The 11,220-nt window shown below is 44.7% G+C and overlaps 1 protein-coding gene across 1 annotated transcript in view; it reads left to right on the forward strand.

The window, feature by feature from the left end:
* The window catches only part of LOC111152768 (cadherin 13), a 991,753-nt gene that overhangs the window by 610,258 nt on the left and 370,275 nt on the right, over positions 1–11,220 (forward strand). The gene's annotated exons all lie outside the window — the stretch shown is intronic.

Raw genomic sequence — 11,220 nt, forward strand, 5'->3', positions numbered from 1 at the left:
AAAAAAAAAAAAAAAAATGAGATGAGGAACAGGCCATGAAAACTCCTTGGAGAGCCTGTTGTAGGTGAGGGACCAGCATCTTCAGAGACCCTGGAACGGAAGTTAACACAGCGGGCGTAGGAGCACCGAGGAGCGTGTGTCTGCGCTGGGAGGATTCCAGGATTACGACGGAGGAGGTGGCCGATGACACTGCAAGGTCCAGGTCAGGCCTGTGCGGGCCACAGTGAGGACTTAAGGTACAAGGAGGTTGGGGTGATTGGGGAGCAGAAGAGAGAAAAGCCCCATCTGCCTTTTGAAAGGTAACTAGGGAGCCATGTGGTGAATAGGGGGTGTGTGTTAGCGTAGGAGCAGAGAGTGCAATTCGGAGATGCTCACAGGACCACCGGTGGAGGGGGCTTAGGCCCATGTGACCAGTAGCCGGTGACAGGTGGCGGGACAAGGTCTAGCTGACAGGACCAGCTGATGGACCGGATGGGGCCAAGAGGACTGGGCAGCAGCTCGTGGACCTCAGGCTTCTTCCCCTCAGCTCTCCCACCCCTCCCTTAGGAGCTAATTTTGATTCCTGTCTTGCCAAGACACTGAATGCTCAAGGGGACAATGTGGAAGCCGAAGGGGATGCCTCCGCCGCGTCCCGGCACTGACGGAAGCCAGCCGGTCCTGGACACCTGCCTTGCTCCTGGCCATCCTCGTCTTCAGCACAGCAAGCAAGTTTGGCAAAGCCATGCCCTGCGGGTCCACCTGCCCAAAGCTGAGAGAGCCTCTGTTGGGTCTTAGCGCCTTGTTTGGTGATGAAATGAGGAGGCAGGCTGCGCAGAAGGGGTTTCCCAAAGCACAGTCATTAGGACTTTTGCATCACACTGACTTGGGGTGACCTAACGCAGAGATCTCGCGGCTCAGCCCCCACAAAGTCCCTGGGGTCCGGCCTCGGGACTCTGCATTACTCTGGTTTCCAGGTGATTCCCAGGCAAATTAAATTTTTTTTTACTGTGATAAAAAAAAAAAAGCACATCATGAAAACACCTTAACCATGTCTAAGTGTACCGCTCAGTAATGTTAATGACATTCACCTTGTTGGGAAACATCTCCAGAACTGTTTCTCCTTGCACAGCTGAAGCTCTATACCGGTTAAATAGCAACTCCCTTCCCCGCCGCCGCCCCCCCCGGGAGCCACCACTGTCCTGTGTCTATGAACTTGACGATACTTCATCTAAGAGGACTCATACAGTGTCTGTCATTTCGTGACTGGCTTCTTTCACTGGACAGAATGTCTTCATGGTCCAGGCCATGGCATGGGTGGCATGTGGCCGAATTCCCTTTCTCTGGAAGGCTAGACGACACTCCATCGTGCGTATATATGGGGCACACTCTACTTACCCCTTCACGCACCGATGGGCACTTGGGTGGCTTGTACCTCTCGGCTGTCGTGACTAATGCCGCAGGGAACGTGGGCGAACGACGTCTCTTCCAGACTCGGCTCTCGATTCCTTTGTATGTATTCCCGGAAGTGAAATGCATATTGAAAGTGTCCACACATTGTTGTTCCTCACGAGCGACACCTTAGAAACGGACCCGTTCTGTGTCTTGTTGGTGGGGATGCGTGTGAGCATAGAATGAAGTACACAGACACGTGTGCCCGTGCACACACCCAGGACAGACAGAACCGAGGGGGGCTCCGATCCAGGACTGGGTCAATGCTGACGTGGGGCCGGCGACACTGTGCTATAGTGGGTCAGATGTTACCGTCGGGGGCACTGGGTGAAGCAGGGAGGGTAACTCTGCGTTATTTCTTACACCTTCATGTGAATAAAAATTATTTTAAAATTTTAAAATGCAATTTAAGAAAGAAAGCCCTGCCCTCACTGCCGTTAAGGTGAGAGAGGGGGGGCCCCTGTGGTGGAAGGGGAGGCCGGTAAAGGCCTAGCTGCAGGGGCGTGGAGTTCCACGCATTGTTCCAAAGGAGAAATGGCCCCAAGAAGTGACGCTGACCCACGTGTTACATAGACCAAGGGGCATGGAGGCCCAGAGCCCCGAGAGCAGGACCGATGAGACGGGTTGGGGAGAGCCAGGAAGATGATGAGGTCATCCCAGAGCTGAGTCCCCACAGTGTGGGCCTGGCGGATCACATTGCTCCTGGGAACATGGTGGGAGCGAGGCAAGAAGGAGAGACATGGGTGGGGCCCATGACCTTGGCCAAAGCCACTCCTCCCATGGAGCTCCTGACAGAGGACTGGGCGCCAGGAGGCTGAGGTGTCTTCTTGAGTCTAAATGAGCTTCAGCTGCCTACAAGCAGCTTTTGGCGTCTATCAAACACTCTCCTTACCTGCCCAAGACCGTGAACCCTAATCAGGAACTTAATGTTCATGGGATTTTTTTTTTCTTCACAAAATTACAAAATAAGGGTAACTGGCACCTTCTAGTTCTTAGCACTTGGTATGTGCCAGGTGTTTGGTTTCCTAAGTGCTTTTTACCTCACGTCCACCCTGTGAGATCGGTCCCTCTCTCCCATTTTGAAGATGAGGACCGTAAATCCGGTCCAGGCTTGGGGCCTCGGCTCTTGCCTGGTTCTGAGAATCGGTCAGCAAGATTAAAAGCAAAGTTTCAGAGAAACAGCAGACAGTGGCGACAGGCACGGCTCAGAAGACACAGTGGGCGAGCCCTGGGTCTCCGTCACAGAGCTCGGTCAGGTGCGCTAAGACTTTTTTTTATCCCAAACTCAGAGACAGGGAGCAGGGGAGAAGCCAGACTCAGGACAGCCAGCCACTCTGTGTCCCACTGGGATCCTGACGATCACGACCATACTTAACGTCCACGTGCTTCTCATTAATCATCACGAGAGGCGCCGGATGTCCTGAAGTTGAACTCGCTCCCCTAGCTCCTCATTTGTGATAAGCTGTAGCCAATCTGTGGTCAATTGTAACATAAACTTCACAGGTGCTTTTTAACTCTGAAATTAACACAGGCCCATTATAGAAAGTCTAGAAAGGTGTAGAGAAACAAAGTAAAAAAAAAAAAAAAAAATCACCTGCAAAAAAAATCACTGTTAATATTTCAGTACGATCTGAATCATGCAATGTCTGTTTTTCAAAAAGTATATTATACAGTACATACTCATTTGCAATCAAATATTTACTATATACCATGAGCACCATACCATAATCTATTTTTTCATTCCCCGAAGTGTTTCTTCAAGGTTGCCTTCTACTTCAGGTAGACAGCATAATTTATTGCATCAAGATCCTGTTAGAACATCATGTTGTTTGCAATGTTCCCAGTTTTTATTAAGCAGTATTACAATGAGTATACATGTTCCTGAACAACCCCTACCCCACCTTCTCCCGCCCCCTCGCCAACCCCACCCTCAGCCCCCCAGGAGTGAGCAGGGACACAGAGATAGCCCCCTGGCGAAATTTCTACAAGCAAAATCACATGTTTCCAAGACTTGTGATGCATATTGACAAACTGCATTTCAGAAAGATGTTTTAATCTTGTTAATCATGTACGAGAATTTGTTTCCTTACCAGGTTGCGAAACACTGATTATTAGGTTTTCCTAATTATTTCAGCAATGTTGTAAGCACCAAGTTACCTCACTTAATTTTATAATATGATTGTTGCTCTTTTGTTTTCTTGTTTTGCTAATTGTTGTTGTTTTTTTTCCTTGTTGATTTTTAACCAGCTCTTTATATATTCTGGGTAGTAAACCTCTGTTCGGTATGATGCAAACATTTTTCTAAGTTTTCTATTTATTTTACTTATGATATTTAGTCATATGAAAAACTTGCACTTGAATATCTTAATCTCTCAATAATTCACATAACTTATGCCTTTCATCCTGGTTTAGAAAGGCTTTCCCCACTCTATTACACAAATACTCAATGACTTTTTTTTTTTTTGCTAATGCTATAATCTACCTGACATTTATTAGGCTATACTTTAGATGTTTATTTATCAACCTTAATTTTTGGAGAATATCATGTTTTATAAAACACCTTTTAATACTTATTTAAGAAAATGACTTTAGCTTTATAAACATTAAAAAAAAACATTAAAAAAAAAACATTAAAAAAAAAAGTATTGCATTCCATTCCCTTCCTCTGAATTTTGCTTTTGGAGAGGGAAAAGAGCAAGTAAAAATAAAATCTCCAGTAATTTACTCCCACAGCTTTGTTTTTAAAAGTATTATATTTCTCATCTTTGTACAAAAATCCCCTTAACCCTTGTACATATCCTTAATAGACCAGGCATAATTCCAATATCCATGATTTATATAAATTCTACTTGAACCAATTAAAATTTTCAGCCTGTGCCCCTCTTGGGGTAAAGGATATTCACTGGGACTTTACCCAAGCTGCTTAAATAAAATTATTTTGAATATCTGCATAGATTTCTTCCACATAATTAAAATTACTTCAAAAGTTAAATAGAAAAATGCCCTCCAAGTCCAGCATGGTTGTGAGCACGCATACATAAGAAAAAAGTGTTTTCATTATGCTTGGTGGTAAACATACTTTAAAAGTAAAATTTCTGATTGACAAAGGGAATACTATAGTCTAAACAGAACAAGCTTTTCAGAGAACATTTGATAACAATATATCACAATCTTTAATTAATAATCTAACAAGGAAGAGACTTGTATCACCCCTTTGATCATTTTTCGAGGGAGCTGTAAACACTGCATCCAGTCCATCGAGGGGGAGTCGGCACCAGGGCTGTAGAGGGAAAGGCGGGGGGATGCTACACAAGCTAAAAATATCTCTTCCCTGGGAACTCTCCCGGAGCTGGTCCATAATGAGATTCAACTTCGATAAATGAATAAAGCTGAGAAAAATAACTTGAAATGCAAGTAATTGGTGTCAAAGAGGAATCTGGATTACCATGATAGAAAAGCAATTTGAAGGGGGCTAACGACTGACAAGTCAGAATGGAATCGAGGGTTCTGCATCCACTTTTGCAGAAGTCTCAAAAAAGGTCTGTTGGGATCTGATGAATGCCAAGGTCACCGAACCCTGGACTTGCCTAAGTGCCCACAACCGGGGAGCACACACTCACTTATCTTTTTATTCAAAGCAAAACAAATAAACAAAAAAAAATGAGAAGGACATTCTAAACACCATTTGCTACATGTGCAGACTGACATGGGAAGTTGAAGTCTCTTAATAATGTAGATTACCGTGTAGCCCTATTTGCCTAGAGGACAGGCTTGGCTTGCAACTGTTTGGGCGTACTTGTTAATAGCATCTGCTCTCATTCTAGAAAGTGTTCCAGTTTGAATGATAAATTATGTAAACACAGTATCAATTTCCTCTTGTTGCTACAGCAAGTTACCATGAATGTCTGACTCAAAACAACACAGATGTATTACCCTGTACTTCTACAGGTCAGAGTCCAATGTGGACCTTGCGGGGCTAAAAGCAACGTGCCAGCAGGCCTGCCTTCACCTCTGAAGTCTGTACAGCAAGACACTTGTCTTTTCTCGTGTCTAGGTGGTGGCCTGTCTTCAAAGCCAGTGATGGCTACTCAAACCCCTTCTCACTTTGCCTTACTCAGACCTTCTCCTGTCCCATGCTCTTAAGGACCCTGGTGATCACATTGGGCCCACCCAAATAATCCAGGCTGATCTCACTATTTGAAGGTCCGCTGACTGGCAAACTTAATTCTTTGCCACGTAAGCTAATATATGCGTGAGTTCCGAGGAGTAGGACGTGAAGACTTTTAGGAAGACCATTATTCTGCCAGCTATAGTCACTCTCTGGTAGCAGGGCCAAAGTTTGAAGGCAGGCTTTCTGATTCAATGTCAAGTGTAATTTCAGTGATCAATGAGGATGTCTTTGATGGAAAAGTCTGGTTCGATCTTTGTGAGATGTTGATCGGTGGGGAGAGCATGAGACTTGCAAATAGAAACTCAATAAAAATACTTATCTGTGGGTGCGCCTGAGTGGCTCAATGGGTTAAGCCTCTGCCTTCGGCTCAAGTCATGGTCTCAGGGTCCTGGATCTAGTCCCGCATCGGGTTCTCTGCTCAGCAAGGAGCCTGCTTCCCCCCCTCTCTCTGCCTGCCTTTCTGCCTACTTGTGATCTCAATCTCTCTGTCAAATAAATAAATAAATAAATAAATAAATAAAATCTTTTAAAAAATTTTTTTAAATATTTAAAAAAATAAAAAAAAATACTTATCTGTGGGGCACCTGGGTGGCTCAGTCAGGTAAGTATCCAATTCTTGAATTCAGCTCAGGTCATGATCTCAGATGGTGAGCTCGAGCCCTCTGTCAGTCTCCACACTGGGCTCCGCACTAGGCTTGGAGTTTGCTTAAGATTCTCTCTCTCTCTATCTCCCTCTGCCCCTCCCCCATCTTCCTCTGTAAACAAAACAAAACAAAACAAAAACAAAAAAATCTATCAGTGCTTTCTTTATTCAAGGCACGTATTTATGTATAGAAGGAATACCGAGAAAACAGTGTTCCTGCCTTCGAGTTGTTTATGATCTAATTGGACTGGAGTATACTCTCCCCTGCAGAGTACATAAGTCTCTATCAGAGGAGCCTGTAACAAATGAACATGATACTGTATCAATTAAATATGTAAGAATTCAGATGCAGAATGTAAGGACAATTTAAGTTTCACATTAACCAACCAAGTCAGGATTCATTTTATCTTTTTCTTTCCTGTGACAACAAACATGATACCCATCATGGAAAATTTGGTTTTTAAAAAATCTTCCAACATTCCCAAGCTTGAGAGATCATCTATTATAAATAAACTCACGATAGCATCCTTACACAAAAATCTCTGTGGGCTTCTTTATTTCTTTGGAGACCTGGTGCCCACATACCATGCCCTTGAGACGGGAAACTTAGCTCAAGTTCATGGGGTACCTTCATGTCTCCACTCTTGGATAAAGTATTTTTGCTTTAAACAGATTAGGGGTGATTTGTCTATGATGTCCCCTTCCCCATTCTATTTGCCATGGTCATTTCAGAGCTAAATTTATTAGTGGCAGAGTGAGATACATAGATAGATAATATTTTAATATGTATTTTCATGTTTATTAGGAAAAATTTATAATAAGCTCATCATATGCCTAAACTTATAGATAATTTTGCCTTGGATGAGGCAACAATGAAACATAGCAATCAATGTAAAGCTATTTACTATTAAGTAAATAATCCATTAAAGAGAGTGAAATAAAAGTGCACGGGAAGTCCATGAAAAAGCATCTAGCAAACAAGGGCACAGTAGAAGAAAGCATGAATTTTAGAGTCAGAACTAAGTTTGGATCCAGCTGGATCACAAACTAGCTTTTGCTCCTAGACCAGTACTTCAATTTCTCTGGGTTTTGCTGCACTGGTTTTTTTTTTTTTTTTTTCCTTCAGGTTGTTTTGAGCCAAATGAGACAATGCATAAAAAGCCTAGACATGTATTAGACACCAAATAAATGTTAGTTCCCTTCTTTAAAAGGCAAGTAATTAATTTAATGTGCTTAGGTATCATCTACCCACTGTGGTTCTTACTCACAAATTAAGACAACACAAAGAGTCAACTGACTTATAGTCCGTTGAGTCGGGGCGGACTGTCAGCTCTTATGTGCCAGGGATGGAAAGAAAGGACAGATGGCCAAAGCTGAGGCCAAGCTGTGGACTCCGGTCTCTTAAAGAGGCACTGCCTCTGCGCGCGGTCAGTGTGAAAGTAGCTTTATGCACCCCGCAGCAAAGCGGGCGGCTGTCATGTGCAGGCACAGGGTCTCAGCCTTGAGGAGTTAATGACGGTCAAGAATATTCATGACACCTGTGCCTTCGTGGGACCTGCCAGAGAGGCAGACATTCATTGAATTATCCTACAAGTAAATAAGCTCTATTATGGACAATGCTATAAAGGAAGGGCACTAGTACCATGGGAGTGTCGATCAGGGACGCCCTCGTTAGTCTGGAGTAAGGGGAAGATCTTCTTGGCCAGTGATGTTGGAGCTGAGATCTGAAGACCAAACAGGGGCTCACCCAGGACAGCTGGTAGGAAGTCCGTGCTTGCTAGGAGGATTATATGTGCTGGGAAAGAACGGGGTGAGCTGAGAAAAGGTTGGTGTATTTGGATCAGAAGGAACAAAGGGGATCTCTTATGACATGAAATGAGTTTTAAGAAGTGGGCTGGAGCCAGATTATAAAAAGACTTGTCCAAATAAAGAAATTTGCTGTTTGGCCTAAAAGGGATAAGACACCATTGAGAGATGTCCATTATGGGGTGACATAAACTAATTAGAAATTTAAAAAGATACCCTGGAAACCTGTACTGATCAGTGTTCTCCCAAGAAATAAACACACACACACACACACACACACACACACACACACACACACACACACACACTGGGATTTAGTATAGGCAGTTGACACACACAGTTATGGAGGCTGAGAAGTCCCACGATCTGCCTTCTGCAGGCTGGAGACCCAGGACGGCTGGTTGTGACTTCACTCCACGTTCAAAGAAGTGAGACCCGGGAGAGTCCCTGGTGTAGATTCCGGTCTGGGTCTGAATGCCTGAGAAGCCAGAGCACCTAGGGAATTGTGCCGTATGGTAGCTACGTGTGGCTAATGAGCTCTTGGATGTGGCTAGCACAATCCAAGAACTGGATATTTTATTTTATTTATCAGTATGAATTGAAATAGCCACATGTGGGGGCACCCGGGTGGCTCAGTGGGTTAAGCCTCTGCCTTCAGCTCAGGTCATGATCTCAGGGTCCTGGGATCGAGCCCCATATCGGGCTCTCTGCTCAGCGGGGGGCCTGCTTCCCCCTCTCTCTCTGCCTGCCTCTCTGTCTGCTTGTGATCTCTGTCAAATAAATAAATAAAAATCTTAAAAAAAAAAAAAAAAAGAAATATCCACATGTGACTTTTGGCTTCCATACTGGACAATGTAGTTGTAATATGTGAGCCTCTTCTATCCCTGCATGTCCCTGATCTCTAACTGAAGTTATTTTATTCATACATTTTACATTGCTTAATATATGTCTCTTCATGCTAGAATGTCTTATTGACTGCTGGATACATAACACTCATGGTAGGGACTGACAGGTAGTAATATCTCAATAAATGTTTTGTTAAACTGACTTTAAAATTAATAAATGCCCCTTAGGCGCACTTTGTTTTTCTTTTTTAAATATCTTATTTTTAAGTAATCTCTACACCCAACTTGGGGCTCGAACCTATAGCCCCAAGATCAAGGGTCACATGTTCTGCCAGTTAAGCCAGTCAGGTGCCCCACCAACACTTTGCTATTTTTTAAGTACTTTGCTTCTGATGATGTTGCCTTCCAGGAAAACATCTGGGAGTCAAAATCGGGGTAGTATTGTAACAAACTGCTAAAAGCTTGTTTATTTACCTAGTTGGTTTCATGACATCCAGCTCAATGTTTTGCATTCATCCTAATCAATTACATCTCCTTAGTTTCTGTTTGTCTTTCCATTATGTTGAGATGGACCTGGAGTCTGCCCCTGTCCGTTCCAGCAGTTTGCACATTCGGGAATGCTAGGGACTCTCTTCTTCTAACCTACTTGTGCTTCTGATACTGCCCAAAACTTGTACAGTGTGGAAGTGTTGGAGAAGGTCATTGAGAGGTCATGACCAAGGTCGTGACCCCCGCTTGACCTGGGAGGCAAACTCAGGCGATTGGCGAGGCTCCTCCCCCTCCCCTGTCCTTGGATATAAGCCCTGCCCAGCAGTCCCACAGTGGGAGGCATTGTTAAGGACACAGGCTTGAGACTGCAATGTGGTACTCGGGGCAAATGGATGGTATAATTGGCTGAGCCCTGCCAAGGCTTCTCTAAATTTGTAAGATTCTGGAGGACAGGTGTGGGGACCTCCTCATCTTGCAGCGGCCTCAGGCAAGCCTGGTGAGTAAGCTCCCTCGCGGGTCAACCCCACCACCCCCACCCCTGCAGCGGTTTACCTCCTCCCACTCTCCCTGCCCTGCGTGTGGACACCGGTCTGCAAACCCACGGGAAGCTTAGGTTTCAGATCCAAGATCGTTGTTATCTTTAGACGCTGGTTTTTCGGTTGAGTTAAAGTCAAGTCTTTATCGCTATTTTGCAAGGACAAAAGGTCACACCGTCATTATGACACACAATGGCCCCAAGGTTTTGTTTGCTTTCCTTTGTTTGGTAGAATTCTCAGAGCGTTTGAAAAAAACAGCAGAAAAGGTACAGAAGTTCACTCTCTGCGAGCTCTCCTTTGCGCACAGGGTTGCTGATGGAGGGATGTTAAAGATAAGAAAGGGAAAAGATACTCTTCTAGCCAAGCATACCTCATTTCATTTTTGCTTACTGCCTTCCAATTCTGTGCACACGCACCCGTTCCGCACGCGCGAGTCACGTGCTATTTTGTGCGTTTATGCGTAATAGTCTACGTGGATCAACACAGCGGGATGACGATTTGATCTAACGGCTGTATTCTCCGACGCTGTAACAAACATTCGGTCATCCAGTCCCCCGTCCCTGGGCGTTTAGCGGAAGCCAGTGGTGATTCGTTATTCTAATAACGAAATAACAGTGGATGTTTCCATAGATCTTGTGCAACCTGACTCACGTAGACCCAGCAGTGGTATCCAAATGGAACAAAGTGTATGATATGAGTCCTTCGTAGCTTTTGTGGGATTTTCTGAGGCTCCTTTCCAAAAGAATGCTACCAGTTCGTGGTACCATCGGGTGGGGTGCGATCGTGCTGATTCCAACTGAAAGCGGTTCTCTGTCATTTTCCTAATCTGGGTTTGTTTTGACCACGGAACTGATCACAACAGTAGTGACCATGGGAGCAGCTAGTTTTCTGTAGACGAAGCATGGGAGAGCAGGAGAGTGAGTGCTTTAAGAACGTGGTTCAGAGTGGCTAAAGGTATAAACTCTGGAAACTGACTTCATGAGGTCAAATCCAGATTCTACCACTTAACCTCTAATCTGTGTCCATTCCGTCCTCGCAAATGATGCACAGGGTTACCGAGTGAAGACCAAGTGAGTTTATACAGAGAGCGCCTCGTAAGCCCTGGATAATGTTGATTATTATTCCTCATTCTGGGTGTTTTTTTATTAACCTCATTTGGCAGGTGGGAAATCTGAGACCCAGGCGGAGGGCTCAAGGCCACTTAGCTCCTGAAAAGTGGGGCTGGGATTCCAACCGCAGGCGACCGTTCCCAAAGAGCGGCAGTATCAGGGACGACACAGGGACCAGAACTCACATCCGAGA

This window comes from Enhydra lutris, unplaced genomic scaffold (assembly GCF_002288905.1).
Source record: "Enhydra lutris kenyoni isolate GAN:26980312 unplaced genomic scaffold, ASM228890v2 scaffoldscaffold30, whole genome shotgun sequence".
In the NCBI taxonomy this organism is placed as follows: domain Eukaryota; kingdom Metazoa; phylum Chordata; class Mammalia; order Carnivora; family Mustelidae; genus Enhydra; species Enhydra lutris.